Source organism: Penaeus monodon, chromosome 9, assembly GCF_015228065.2.
Source record: "Penaeus monodon isolate SGIC_2016 chromosome 9, NSTDA_Pmon_1, whole genome shotgun sequence".
Classification (NCBI taxonomy): Eukaryota; Metazoa; Arthropoda; class Malacostraca; order Decapoda; family Penaeidae; genus Penaeus; species Penaeus monodon.
The window spans coordinates 5429621-5434620 of record NC_051394.1 but is presented as its reverse complement, the minus strand read 5'-3'; the positions used below and the strand labels follow the sequence as shown (position 1 = coordinate 5434620).

At 32.3% G+C, this 5000-nt stretch overlaps 1 non-coding gene across 1 annotated transcript; it reads left to right on the top strand.

Moving 5' to 3' along the window:
- The first annotated feature begins 1387 nt into the window (after positions 1-1387).
- Trnai-aau lies at positions 1388-1461 on the top strand. The gene has a single exon. It is a non-coding gene; the product is annotated as a tRNA-Ile (tRNA).
- Positions 1462-5000: the final 3539 nt, after the last annotated feature.

The window sequence follows — 5000 nt, the reverse complement described above, 5'->3', positions numbered from 1 at the left end:
TGTGTGTGTGTGTGTGTGTGTGTGTGTGTGTGTGTGTGTGTGTGTGTGTGTGTGTGCTAGTGCGTGCCGAGCCGCGGTTGATTAGGAAGGGCATCTAATCAGGCAAGGGTGGCACTGCCAAATAACCTCTCATTAGTAAATTGAGAGAGGCTTATGTCCTGCAGTGGAATGAATAGCTGTTAAAAAAAAAATATATATATATATATATATAAATATATATATATATGTATATATATATATATATATATATATTTATTTATCTATCTATTTATATAAGATATGAATGAGAACGAATGTCTTCACAGTAGAAGAGATGTATTTTCGACTGAAAAACAAAAATGGATTTAGGGACTGAAATAAGTTCCACCTTTTGGCTATAAAATCTTTAACGGTGTCTTTGAGTTAATCCATGGTGTTCGATTCTTCACTGATGTTTTATAAGTGTCTTCCAAAGGGGATCGAACCTTCGAAATCTGCGTAATTAGCACGGCGCTCAGCTAACAGGCCGCACACATATATTATTTTCTCTCTATTTTTTTTTTTTTTTACTTTTTACGTTGATAGGACTGAAATTTCAGTATTACGTTACCTTATAAAAGACTGTGTCTAAATGATTCACACAAACACATATGTTTATATATAAATACATATATAAGTATATAAACACATACTTATGTATACATAACTACCACGTACTCACTCCAAGAGCATCACAACATGAAAAACTACAATTAAGTATCATGCTGTGACCACGGCGGCTCAGACATGAACCTACCGTTAAAAAAGATGTATACACACTAACAAATATGAATGCGTGTGTGTGTGTGTGTGTGTGTGTGTGTGTGTGTGTGTGTGTGTGTGTGTGTGTGTGTCTTTATACATAAACGCACATATACGGCAACTGCACGATACCTTTTCATATAAGGTGTGTTTGGAAATTTGAAAACCGGCCGTTCATTTTAGGAAAGGTTTACAACAGAGTCTTCGACTGTAGTGAAATAGTGGTGATGTCCGGTCTTCTACATTAAACTTCCAGTACGTTTTTCAAATCATGGATATTTTATGGACAATATAATTAATGCATTTTAGATGATTATTTAATATTTGAGTGTCTTTCACTCTTCTGTATTTGCCAAATAGTTTTACCATGTAAATCAAGCTACACAGGTTTGTTTTCCTGTTAACAGATGTTTGGAAAAATTAGTCATTGGTGATAACCTTTTACATGTTGGATCGTATATGTTAAATAAAACGTAAATATAAACAATATTTTCATCTTGTATAATGATAGAAATGTCACCTCATCAGCTCTCCTTACTTTTTGATCAGGTTATATTTAACAAAACCATACGTTTTAGATAAAAGTTCGAAAGAACATTTATACAACGGCCTGTTAGCTCAGTTGGTTAGAGCGCCGTGCTAATAACGCGGATGTCGAGGGTTCGATCCCCTTACGGGCCAAATAACACATATTTTTAAATTGGAATCTGGTACAGTCGTCTAAAGATCCTTCGTTGGTGCAAGTTTGGCCTTTTTCGTTCTACTAAACTTGGTCGCTTGTTTTATAAAAAAAAAAAATATTCCTAAAATTCAACAGAAATCCATTTTCACGCGAAATGTGTGCATATCGCTTTCCTTTATACATTTCATTGCATAACATTTCTGTTGAGGATTTATATATATATGTATATATATGTTGTATATATTATATGTATATATATTATATATATATATACATATACATATGTATATATTATTCATATTATATATATATATATATATATATATATATATATATATATATATATATATATATATATATATTATATATGTATACATATATGTATATGTACATATTCATATATATCATCATTTAACGGTAGGTTCATGTCTGAGCCGCCGTGGTCACAGCATGATACTTAATTGTAGTTTTCATGTTGTGATGCTCTTGGAGTGAGTACGTGGTAGGGTCCCCAGTTCCTTTCCACGGAGAGTGCCGGTGTTACCCTTTTTATTCATATATATATATATATATAAATTATATATATACACATATATTATTATATATGTATACCTATATATGTATGTATTATTATATATATATATATATATATTATATATATATATATTAATATATACATAATATATATTAATATGTATACATACATATTTATATATATTATATATATATATATATATATATATATATATTATATATATATTGTATAAATAAATTTTGTGTATATATATAATATAACACATGCATATAAATATATACATATATTATTGTTATAAATAATACTATATAATATATATTCATGTATAAAGGTAAAACACTTTTCCGTGTTGATAATATGGTAGAAAAACACACTGCAAAAATTAGACTACAGTTGGATCGTATGTGTTTTAAATAAAACGTGAATATAAGCAATATGTTAAGCCTGTATAATGAACGAAAGCCACTATCAGCTCTCCTTACTTGGATACGATTATTTAAAAAACCTACATCGATAAAAGTTCGAAAGAACATTTATCACGCCGTTAGCTCAGTTGGTAGAGCGCCTGCTAAAACCGGATGTCGAGGGTTCGATCCCCTACGCAATACATTATCTTACATTGATTGGTACAGCGTCTTCTACTAAACTTTCCTTTTCCCGTTCAGATGCCATGCAGAAAGGATGCAGCGTATTTTTGTATCTTTAATACACATCCATGCTTTCAAATTTCTCTGTTCGACAAGTTCTGAAGGATCCAAGGCCGTAAGTACTTTTGATCTGTCGTATACCTAGTCTTCTTTCTACTGCGACTCCTTCACTCCCTCACATAATAATTCACAACAGTTTACAACATTATTGCACACTGTAGATCATTACGCAGTATGAAATTATCATCTGATCGACATCTTCATCGGAAACGGAAACAGCGAAAAGAATAATCAAGGCGTTTGATTCTCCTTTTAGATATACGAATATTAGATTCCAATGAAAAGGATCGGGAAGGCTTTTCCACCAAAGATCTTGCAAAAAAAAGTAGCGTTCTCATTTACCGTTTTTTCCTAGGAACTGTAAAAATAAAGTGATTTACATTATTCAATAAAGATGGGTGACAACGTAGGGCACGGAATGTGCGTTTTCTTGCAATGAATAGACCGACTTCTAATACGATAAGTGTTGAAGACGATAAATATTTTATAGAATAGGATTCTCCCGATCGCAGAGTAGATATAATCAAGGTCTATGTTAGTATAGACCTTGTGTATAATATCGTCTTACTCTGTGTGTTTGTGCCCACTTACCCGGTCGTTAGTAATCTATTAATTCATAGCAAAAAAAAAAGAAAGAAAGAAAAAAAAGTAGTCATTCTTATGTTAAATTCTTTAATAATATCTACATTTCAGGTGAACCTAATTTATGTAAAACCACCTAAATAGGCCTACCTAAAGTCAAGAAGTAAAACAATATTCACCTTAGGACAGAAGTAAAATCCAAGAGGAAAAGAAATGAATACAAATATTTAAATACAGATCAGTAAGAGCAGATACGCTGAGATGCTAACAAGCGTTGAATGACATGAGAATACATGAGAATGCAGAGGCTGCGAAACTGCAAAGCACTAATTCGTTATTTAGTGCAGTATCCTTAAAGATACCTTTTCATATAAGGTGTGTTTGGAAATTTGAAAACCGGCTGTTCATTTTAGGAAAGGTTTACAACAGTCTTCGACTGTAGTGAAATAGTGGTGATGTCCGGTCTTCTACATTAAAATTCCAGTACGTTTTTCAAATCATGGATATTTTATGGACAATATAATTAATGCATTTTAGATGATTATTTAATATTTGAGTGTCTTTCACTCTTCTGTATTTGCCAAATAGTTTTACCATGTAAATCAAGCTACACAGGTTTGATTTCCTATTAACAGATTTTTGAAATATGTAATATTTGGCCGGTAAGGGGATCGAACCCTCGACATCCGCGTTATTAGCGCTCTAACCAACTGAGCTAACAGGCCGATGTACTTATATGAAATATCTCAATAGCTGTAGTATCAGTAAGCATCACTTGAACATACCAATAAACTGCTGTATATTGTTTTAAGTTACTGTTAAATGGTCGGAAAGTCCCTAGAAAATTGTTAATGTATGTTTAAGCAGAGTATGTTGCACTGTGTAACTTCGTGCAAGTTCAGTAAACGCTTTGGCACTGAACTTGGCTGGGAGATTGGGGTAGGGTAATGGGGAGGGAGGGGGGGAGGGGGGAGAGAGCTGATCTTATTTGGCGTTAGTTCCAAGCTGACCTAAGCTTCTCTTGGCGTATGTAAGCGTTTAACACGCCGTGTTTTTATTTTTACACTGCGGATGATAACCTAACCAGGCCGCTTCATAAATTAGTGTACATCTAGATAGTTTTATTGTAATTAGCAATATATATATGTACACACACACGCATACACACACACACACACACGTGCATAATATATATATATATATATATATATATATATATACATATACTATATATAATATATATAATATATATATATATATAATATATATATATATATATATATATATATATATTATATATATATATATTTATATATATATATACATATATATATATATATATATATATATATATATATATATATATATATATATATATATATATATATATATATTTATATATATAACACATACACACTTGTCTGCGCTCCGACTAATGGCTCGAGTCCGCTCTCACGGCGAAAAAACGACATATCGCCTTGAGATATCAAAACACAGGTGTCGCAGAGGACGTCGCTGCCGTGGCATAGGTGGCAGCGCGCCGAACCACGATTGATTAGGAAGGTCACCCAATCAGTCAAGGTTGGTGCTGCCAAATAACTTCTCAATAATGAATTAAGAGAGACAGATCCTGCAGAAGAATGAAAGGTTGTTGAACAAATAAACGAACAAACACACATACAAACATCTCCACACACACACACACACACACACA